A 10,805-nucleotide genomic window follows, 5' to 3' on the forward strand; every position below is an offset into this window, starting at 1 on the left:
ATTCTACAAAATATGGATGGTGCCTCCTTTCCTGCACTGTTACTCATGTGGATTTGGTCTTTTTCCAAGTTCCCCTGGTAGATGACCATTCTCTGCTCATCACACAGGAACTCCCACATTTAGGCAAGAATCCTCAAAACCTGAGTAAAAATTGGCACAAACTGTACTTGGCTGCATTACACACAGAGGGAGTGAGGCAAGAGGCTCTGTAGTGGGCTGAAGACTACTAGATGTCCTCTCTGGAATCAGGACATCCCTGTGAGGAGATTGTAAGTGTCCTATTTAGTGCCCTTTCTCCAACACAATCATCATTACTGGTCCAGAATACTCCTCTTTGTATTCCTCTCTTGTCTCCACTTCAGAGGTCCTGTGATATTGCAGCAAACTGGCAGAGAATGAGAGCATTCAGGCAGTTTTAATCAAACCATGCAATGGTTTCCCTTCTTGTTCTGCCAGACAGGGACTCTCGCCATCATGCTCTGCAAACACCCTCTGCTCTGGAGCAGGAGCATTGGCCTAGACCCTGACTCAGGTTCTCCATGTCTGGAAGGAAAGGACTCACTCACAACCTGATTCAGAGCCTCCTGACACTCAGGAGAAGGGCTCATTCCAGTCCTGATTCATGCTGTTGTGATCTGATTCAAACCCTCCTGGCCCAGCAGGGAAGTGGGACTGTGACTCAGATTTCCAGGTTCAGAGCAGGGTGACTCAGGACACACATGGACCACAGCTGGGGCAACATCTCCAAAAACACCTCTGTTCCTCTGCTACCTACTGGGGGACATGCTACTGCCTGGGCACTTGGGATGAGCTGTTCCAAGACACACTTTGGACCAGGTCAGTACAAGGAAGCTGTGTGTTCAGAGAAGAGTGTGGCAGCAGGACATTCAGGCTGAAGTTGTCCCCTGGGTAAATAGGTGCTAATCCACCTCTGGCAATCACTGCATTTCCAACCTGTTGCAAGAACCTGCCTGGCAGAGCCCCTCCTCCTGACACAGTGCCAGGTCGTGTTCTGCAGACGCTGTTGGACTGATGCCTTTTGCATCCTGCCGTGAAGAATGCAATGAGCTTTTTCAGCTTCAGCAGCTCAGGGCTGCTGGGTTTTGTACCTCGTGCTTACACTTATGGGACCTGACAGTGGCTCTTTAATTCTTAATCCTTCTGAGAAGCAGACTGTGTGTTCCTTCCAACTTGGATCAGTCTGGACCTCATTAGCTCCTCTCACTTGGTTGTGCCCAGAGGAAGTGGCAGACGAACAGACCCAGGAAAATCACAGTCCGTCACTATGGTGTTACTGTGATCCAGCCCTATGAATTTTATGCTAAATTGGAACTGAACTCCTCGATAAAGCCCCTGAGGCTTTCCTGGTATTTCTGATTTTCCTTGATATACTTTCCTTTTTTGCCTTCCAGATTTCCACTTGTGTTCAGAACAGGTGTTAGGATGGACCATGGGATGCAAAGTGGTCTGTCTGGGGGTGCTTGCTCTCAGTCGTGGTGTGCTGACTGGCCCCACATCTTCAAGGCAGGTATGTGGGCATGTGTACATACAATCTTCCCTGACATCACTGATGAGCAGTGAGAAGAGAAATCAAAGGCTTTAAAGAATCCAGGGCATGATCCATACTGTTATCTTGTGAGCAGGAGACTTCTACTAGTGCTCTTGGTAAGCCTGAACAGGTCAGATTTCAGGGGGCTCAGGGCATCAACACATCCCATTGGATCCCAATGCTCTCCCCAGGAACAGAAATACATTGCCCATTGCAATGTGCTTAGATGGGGTTGGACCAGCTTTCCCTTGGAATCTCAGATGTGCAAACCACACACAAAGAAGAGGAAAAAAAAAGTAAAGAGAGGAGAGAGGAGAGAGGAGGAGAGAGGAGAGGTTTTCTCCCCACAGAGAGATTTGTATCTCACAACAACTCTGCAGAAAAAATTAGCTGGGATAGAGGTGGACTGTTAACTTTGTCAGCTGATTTGTATCTACTGGGACCAGCCTGGTACCAACAAGCACCATGGCTACAGATTGGGCTTGTGAAAGCTGTTACGTACTCCAAAAGGACCAATACTGATCAAAGTCAAACACACATAAAAATGTCACTAAATATAGCAATATTTGACCCCTCCCCACAGGCCTGGGTGTCAGGAACCAAAGAAGGAAACCAGGATGTCTCTAACATCAGCTGCCTCTGGCTGTGGGAAGAGGGCAAGAGTGAGTGACCAAGCTCTCTGGCTTGAAGCCTTTACACCACTGAGGGTCCAACCCCCTGCAAGGAGAATTGAGGCTTCAAAAGCCCAGTTCATAGCAGACCCCAAGATGTAGTGAGACCAGTAAGTAATTCACCATGGAATTTTATACCAAGAAATGCAGAGTTTCCTTCTGCTCTTTTAAGCTTTCTTCTGCAGAGTAGTGTCTATTTTAGAAAGGGAAAAAATGCCTGGCAGGCCCAAGCACTCAGAATGGAAAGGGGCAGAGCTTCTCTTGGGCACCACAGCACTGGAATTGTTTGCCTTACTAAAAAAAAAGTGATCCTAACTTGTTTTAACCCTGAGATCCCCCTTATTTTCCACAGTGCACCAGACCAGTCACCAGGAGCTGAGGCTGAGGGCTTGGCATTGCAGATGGAATCATCCCCAGCTCAAGAAAAGTCCATCTCTATGGGCAACAGAAAACAGGCAGGGCCTTTTGTCTAAGGGGAACAGGATTATTTGGATTGGCTTTTCAAAGAGGCAAGCAAGGACCAGAGCCAGGTACCAGCATCACTTCTGAAAAAATCCACTTTTTAAGAAAAGTTTCATTGTTATTTGCTGCTTTTGTCTTGGCCCTGTTACATTAAGTGTGGCAGGGCCAGAGAGGAGGGGCAAAGTTTTGTTGAGGACTTAAGCCTTCCCTGGATATCAGGGAAAGTTTATTTCCTTCATGTTGCTCATACTGTGTGACTTGAAAATGCACCAGAATCTTGGCCACTAAGCATCAGGCTCCCAACAGTTAATGCAAAATACACTGTAGCACAGTTAAGTAATTCTTTTTCACATGATGCAGCTGCAATTTGTCCTTCATTGTCACTAAACCCAAAAAAAGCTGGGAGTAAACTGTTCTATGGCAGAGCTAAGTGACCAACAAATCCTGCTACTGTGTTGGCCCTGAATGTATTTTTTTCCCAGAGATTGATGCAGGCTGAGGTATTTGCATTTGCTCGCTCACTCCCCCAGTTTTCATCGTCAGAGGTTTATTAGCAGATAAGAAATCTATGCAACCACATTACCATTTTGTTCTCTGAAGAGCTGCATGTGCACTGCAACAAATCACTGGCACAGCCAAAATACAGAAATCCATCGCTCCAGGCAGCAGAAAAAGCAGAGGTAACAGCCTGGCTTTGCACCATCAGTTCTCCTTCCAGTCACATCCAGCACCTTGGGTGACCTTGCTGACATTTTAAGCAACACACACCATTTATCTGAGCACTGTGTGAGCCAAATGTAATCCCACATATGATAAACTGAGCTGCAGCTGCCTGCAAGCTGTGTGTTTCCAGTTTTTCCTTTCTCTTGTAAAATATTTCCTGTCCCCTTTTTCAATAGGGGCAAAACAGGTAGGTTGGGAAGAAGCAAGGTAAGTGCAGTCAGTCTGAACACAGTCAAGCAAATGATTGGTCATGTGGTTTATGCTGAATTAATAACCTGGGCCTCTTACTGATTTCATGGTTGTAGCTCCACTGGTTTCACTGCCCTCTGCCTGTTCATGTCAGCTTTCTTTTTGGCCCACTCAAGACCCGTTTGTTGAAAGGATGCAGCAGCACACCTCTATCACCACTGCACCTGCCCCCTGCCCTGTTCCCAGCTTCATCCTGAGCACAAGTCTGCTGATGCCAAGGATCTTTGCACACTGCAGAGGCCTGCTGGCATTCAAGCCACTCCCAAGATCATTATTTTAAGTTGAGAAATCAAGAGGAAGTACAATCATCAGAAAAATTATGCTTTTCTATTATCTGCTGCTCATCTTTGGAAAGTGAAGGTACAAGAAAAATGCTGTTTGTGAAAAAAGCCCGTAGCTGAAAGAGGTTCAGGCTCTTGTTCCTCAGTCAGAGAAATCCCAGTTTAATTATTAAAGTCACAATCATCTTTCTTTGCTTCTGATTTTTTTTTTTTTGTCCAATATATGCACAAGCTCCCGGCCCCTGCTCTTATCTGACCTTTACTGAAAGACCTTTCTTAGACCTGGCTGTTCTGTACCATGGTGCCAAACATCTCCTACCTTCACCAGCTGCATGGGAGCTGATTTAATTGCTCTTTAAAAAAATCATCCTCCCCTAGACATTTCTTCTTGTAATTACCCAAGCCTTTGTTTCCCTTTCACTGCCTGATAAGTGCTATTTATATCCACAGCTGCTGAAGTATCTTCTTCCCAACAGCAGGTGAAGAAGATTCCTATCACAGCACATGCTCTAAAAATCCTATTCTGTTTTCTGAATCATTTGGTGCTACCTGTCTTTTGCCTTCTGGAAACTGCCTCTCTGTATTTTGGTGGCACATACAAAATAACAGGAATGTCCCTGGGAGGGGAGGGAAAAGCAATGAAAAGGAAAGGAAAGCACCAGGACAATACAACTAAGCTGATTGCAGAGCTGAAAATGGTGGCCCCACCTCCCCTCACCTGCAATGAAGCACTGGGATTTCTCCAAGTATATGGAGGAACCAAACAGATATCCTCCTTTTGTTTGTAGGATTAGTTTTTCAGATTGTCCATCTTCTTAAACCTCCTCACTCTACTGGCATGAGAGGAAAAGTGGAAGCAGCAAGGGGAGAAGATGGTGAAAGAAAGTAGCTATCTGATTCATCCCTAGACATATGCTTGGGTCTGGAGATCTTTATCCTGAGGTATTTATTTTGATAGAGTTATAAATCTCCCCCATACTTAGAGGAGACACGTGGAACCATACACCAGTGATTAAATTAAAGCCTATCCTAGACAAATGAAGAACAACACTATAAAACTGGCTGAGAAGGGAGCATACATGAGGTCAGTTGCTCCTGGCTTTGAAGCCTTTGCTGCAAACCTTGTGCAGTGCTGCAAACCACACTCAGACAATGCTGAAAGCCTCACCCAGACCCATTCCACACAGCTACATTCAGGCAAACATTCACAGAGTCAGCAACATCTGTGCTGCAAAGCCCAGAGTCAGATATTCATCTGTGGTATCAAGAAAATCAAACTTCATTATACCTGGAGATGTTGAGCTCTGCCATTTGTTTGTCCTACCATAGAGCAGAATTCATATCTGAACTCAAACAGGCTTGGATCCCTTTTGTGTCTGTCAGTCTTCAAAGCAATTGTGGCTAAAATTAAAGCTTGTGTTAAAACTGACCCTCATATTAGCAATTTCACTGTAATTATGGAGAACCTTTTCCATTTAACCCTACACAACAGTGCCTTCAGGCTCTGCTGCATGACCAGTGATTAAAATTAGAAAGCCCATCCTAGAAAAATGAAGAACAATGCTACAGAACCAGCTGAGAAAGGAGATCAAGTACAGCTTTCTGTAGCTTAAGGGCTGGTTTCTGCCACATGTGAATTTACAGACCAAAGCACAGAGGCTCTGGTAGGAGCATGGAACCTCCCCACTGCAGCTGTGTGCCAGACAGCACAACTCAAATGGGTTAGTCCCATCGGTACCTCAATATCCAAGGGAGCCATTGCAAGAGTCATCCTTCAAAATCTATGTAAATTGCCTGGGCATAGGAAAGGGTGAACCAATGTGCAGCGATCAGACCTCAGTCTTAAATGTTTTGCAATTGCTCCTTGTACCAAAGCAGGAATGAGCCCAATGTGGGTCCATCTGGAGAGAGGTCAACAAGCTGCACCCCAGCAAATTACTGATGGCGTCTGCTAGCTCCAGCTTTATCAGGTGCACCACAGGCACCAGTGTGCTACACAAATTAATTTTAATTCAAGTCCCAGCACCTTGTGCTCATTTCAATGTCCTGGCCTCTCATGTGAGACCGACAAGATATATCACATTTCTGGGAACTCTCTTAACTCCCCAGTGCCAAATACTTTAAAGGGGTGTTGATGCTATAGGGATGCTCTGTGTTATTTGCACCAGAGGCAGCTGGATTCAGCCACTGTAGCATCCATGGGGACAATTGCCCAGATAAACATAGAAAGTGCAGAACATGTAATGATGTGTCACATGAAAACAACAAGCAGGCACTGCTGTGATCCCTGAGCTCCATGCCATAAAGAGAGGCAATAATTACATATTAAAACAGTTACAAGGTTATCCAAGGACAGGAAAGGGTAGGAGGTCAAAACAGTCATGAGAAAAATAGAAGAATCTTCCTGTTAGAAATGAAGGAAAAGTCTTCAGAGCGAGAGGAGCCATTGGGAGCAGAGCAACCCCTAGAAGGGATCTGAAATGGCACAGCGAGAGCATTGATAGACTACAGTGTGACCACGTGTCTGGACTCTGAAGGCAAAAATGCCAGTTCTGTGCAAACACCTCTGCCAGGACATATTTATTTTGGTTTCTACCTCCTGTGCCAGGCCAGCATGCCAGTCCCTGTGTGTCACTGAGAGCAGACAGCCACTGTGTCCTGGGAATGCTGTACACACGGTGCACTGGGGATGAGGAAATGTCTAGTGATACATTATGTGTCATTGGAACCTAATAACCTCTGCTCACAAAAGTCACTCTGATTTTGGACCTCTCTGCCATGGAGAGCCAAGCCTAGCACACATGAAGATGTCCAGAGAAACTGCCAGGTAAGAAACACAGTCTTTGTCTCAGTCTTGCACTGGGCTCCTGGCAGCCCAGGGGCCTGGATCCAGCAGCCACATCCCCCAGTAAGCACCATGGAGGCCAGTGGGAGGAACAGACCCTCCTCTGCAACAGGGACCCAGCAGCAAAGGCCCCTCCATGCCACAAGCTGACAAGGGCAAGGGCGAGCAAATGCCCTTTGCCTTCCTCAGGATCTGTTGCCTCCCTTGGTGCACTCTCAGGGCCTTTATCCATGAATACTTTGTAAACAGAGGTGTGTTTGCTGCAGTGCGTTCCCGACTGGGCCGGTTGGAGCTGCCTTGGCAGGGCAGGGAGCGGAGCATCCGCCCTTCATCTGCTGCAAGACAGGTGCTGGTGGCACGGTGCCAGTGACAGCCATGCCATGGGCTTGGAGGTGCTTTGCTGTTCTCAGAAAAGGTCCACATTCCCCAGGGGGCTGCAAGGGATGCTTGTCTGTCCCTGAAGCCCCATCCACATTTATCTGTGGCTGCAGAGGCACTCCCACCACAAGGTGCTCTGAGCTCCCCTGGGCAAGTGCTAACCCTCACCACCACATGCATCCCCTTCCTCCTCAAAGCATCACCCCAGTTTTCACAAAAATGACTTGACCTGATTCCTAGTGGCATCCCCAAAGGTGGCACACATGGTGAAGACTTCTGGCTGTGTGCAGCTCCTGAGGATTGACTCCCCCTTGCAACAGCCCAGTGCTAGGTACGAGAAATCCCGTCTGCCCCATCCCTTCCCAGGACAGATTTGCATATTGGGTCAGGCAAGTGCTTCCAGCCACTTTATTTCCAGGGGATAATATTCATGAAGCTATTTGCTCCCCCAGATCCTTGGTTTCTGTTTGTTGCTTTCTTTCTCACTCCTTCTTCCCTGCTTTTTACTCCCCCCTTGGCTGTTGGTCTGTTAAAAAAAAAAACAGTTTCCCTTGGCTGCACTTTCAGTAGGACATTTCAAAGTCAGACTGAGATGGGTATTAAACGAGGATAGATGCCAGGTTCCTTTTCACTACATCCCAAACTACTAGAATAGCACCGAAAGCTGTAAATTAGGTCAGCTTTGCACAACAGCTTCCCGAGGCTTTTCTGGGAGCGACGCTGCACAGCCTTTGGGTGACTATCGCTTTAAGCAGATCTGGTGCAGCTTGTCTTGGGGGACTGGTGTGATGCAGTGGCAGCTCTCCCAGGGCTGCCCCCTCCTCTATATAGACACAGTTTGGGACCCAGATTTGCCCCTCTGAGGGTGCACAGTCAAGGGGAGGCACCAGAACCCCACAGCACCCCAAGGCTGGGGTCTGATAGTGATAATGAATATGGGGCAGGAACCCAGCCTGAATAGGGGACAGAGTGGGTACAGGCAAGGTGGGCAGCAGCAGCTCCTGGATGAACAGCAACAGGCTGAGCAGTAGTGCTGAGGTCTGAGATTGACTGGGAGAGCTTCCCATCTAGTCCTGTGTGGCTTCCAGCACATTGCTGAAAAGCCTTCTTTTTGCATATCAAAAACTTCTTTTTGGATATGGCCAGTGAACCAGGAGGATTCCTGGTGCTAAAATGGTGCACCCTGCATCTCTGGACAGAGGGACTGGGAGGCAGCCATCTGCATGAGCTCTCTTTTGCCAGATAAACCATTGCCACCTTGGTACACCATTCACAAGGTGAAACCAGTTCCCTGCTCCCTGTCGTGGACAATTAGCTCCCATATTTTGAAAACCTGGAAGCAAGCAAGTGGGAAAATGTCAGGGGATATTTTGAGAGAGATTCCTGTGGAAGAGAATTTATGCTCTCATATGATTTTTCTGACTTTGCAGAACACTTGCTGGTGCAACACTAAGAAGAGCTACACTACAAACCCAGCAAAAATATGGGCTCCTTCTCCAGAACACCCTGCAACCCACAGCTCGGGGACGTTCTCATTTAGGGGTCATGTATGTGTGTTTAGTAGCCCTGGGCATATTTGCCTTCTGTGAGTTTGTCTAATTGCTTCTTGAGCCTGTGTAACCTTGGGGTGACAAGTCCCACCCTTCACATTTGTGTTTGGGCAATGTGCAGGCTGTCTCCTCTCTGCTCGCTTGGATTTTGGAGCGCTGCCCCATCCCATGTGGCACCCTCAGCACTGGCTCTTTGCCTAGGACAGGACCCTCTCTGGATCAGGGGCAGGTATGCTGGGAGGAGAGAGGGAAAGAGGAATGGGTCCAAGTCCTCAGCCATTAATGGAAACACAGGAGCACAAGGAACGTAATTAGTGTTTTGGCATAGTGCTTGGGAAAGCCAGAGAGGCACGTCAGAGAGGGGAGGAGAAAGGGATCAGGGATAAGCCACGGAGCAGAGATCACAGAAACAAAAAGCAAAGCACAGGGCCAACATTGTGAGGCCCTTGAAAGCTTGGGCAGCTCCACCATGCCTCTTCTGGTGGCTTCAGGGACCTATGGGGCCTCTGGGGATGTACGAGACAAAGCCTATGGCTTGAAAGGATTCTTCAAGGACCTGCAATCCTTTCCAAACCCCTTCTACCCTGAATGCCAGTTCTGTGGTTTCCACAAAAATGTCAGCAGCAGGAGAGCGAGCAGGGGTCCCTGTGTCCTGGGTGGGAAGAGCAGGACCAGCAAGAGCAGTCTCACTCTCTTGCACCTATTACAAGTCTAAGCAAGTACATAAATACAGATTAGATGGGAAAATCTTCTCACTGCCCTGACACTTGTGGGAAGCACCATGAAGGTTCATATATGGTATCTCCTTGAGACCTTTGCATGTTGGAGAATGGCAAGAGGAGATGGAGAGGGGAACTGAGAGCTCCTTACTACCTCCAGCTAAACTCCCCTGTGGCAACATGGTCCAAAATAAGGAGAAAACAACCACTTTCTACCCTAAATTTCAGCAGCAGACTGTCAGCAAAGCTTTGAGTTGCTTTAAATTGCAGGAGTGAGCTGCAACTCAGCTCACCAGGGCCACCTGTCCCTGCTCTCTCCCGGACAGTGGTCTGTCATCCCACAGCACAGCCACCGCCTCCCGGGATGAGCACAGAGCAGTGCAAGCAGGGAGGAGAAAAGGCTTGGACTTCACTGCTGAGTGTTTATTTGCAAGATGCTGTTGTGTTTGGATAGAGTTCCAGGCAGGATGTATCTGCAGTAAACATAGGAAAAGGGCTGACGCTGGAGTCAAGTGGAAAGGCTGGCAGTAGTCTCAAGTTTAATTAAAATGGCCCCTCTTGGGGTAGCATGTGACTCCTGAATGATGGCTGATAAAGACGGGCCAGCTGCCCAGGGCTCATTTCTCAGGGTGCTCTGGAGGTGCCTTGGCCTTTTGAGTTTTCTTTCTAGGAATGGTCCAAAGAGACACCAGATACATCTGGGAAAATACCACATGGATTTAAACACTGAAACATCTGATAATTTACTTCAACCTCAAAATCAAGTGTGTGTCTGAGATAGAAACAAAACCTAAGTTGTGCAGAGAGAGTTGTGTACAAGCCTCTTTCGATTGCAATCATTCCTCCTGGACAGGGAGGAAGAGGTATGTTAAAGAAGCTCCAGGCAGCTAGGTCAGGCCCTGGAATGTCACAGTTTCCATGCTCAAAATGGCTGAAGGATTGGTGCATGGATTTTCCATAGAGCACTGCCCCCTGCTGTGGGCTCACCATTCCCACACGTTTCACTCCTCACAAAACCTCCTGGTAGGAAAAATCTGCAAAATCATGGTGGCCTCACAAAATTCTGGGTCATTCACTGCCTATGTGTCTGCTCAATGTCCTGAGGGTCTACCAGAGAGCAGAGGCTTCCTCAGAACGTGAGGAAGAAGTAATTCCAACAAAATTACTCAAAATGTTCATTAACAACTTGGATGCAGGACTAGAAGGAATACTAAGTAAGTTTGCCAACGCCAAATTGGGAGAGCCATTGATTCCCTTGAGAGCAGAGAGGCCCTGCAGAGAGACCTCGGCAAGTTAGAGATTGGCAATCACCAACTGCATGAGGTTTAACAAGGACAAGTGCTGGATTCTGCACCTGAGACCGAGCAACCCTGGCTGT

This window comes from Poecile atricapillus, chromosome 1, assembly GCF_030490865.1.
Source record: "Poecile atricapillus isolate bPoeAtr1 chromosome 1, bPoeAtr1.hap1, whole genome shotgun sequence".
In the NCBI taxonomy this organism is placed as follows: Eukaryota; Metazoa; Chordata; class Aves; order Passeriformes; family Paridae; genus Poecile; species Poecile atricapillus.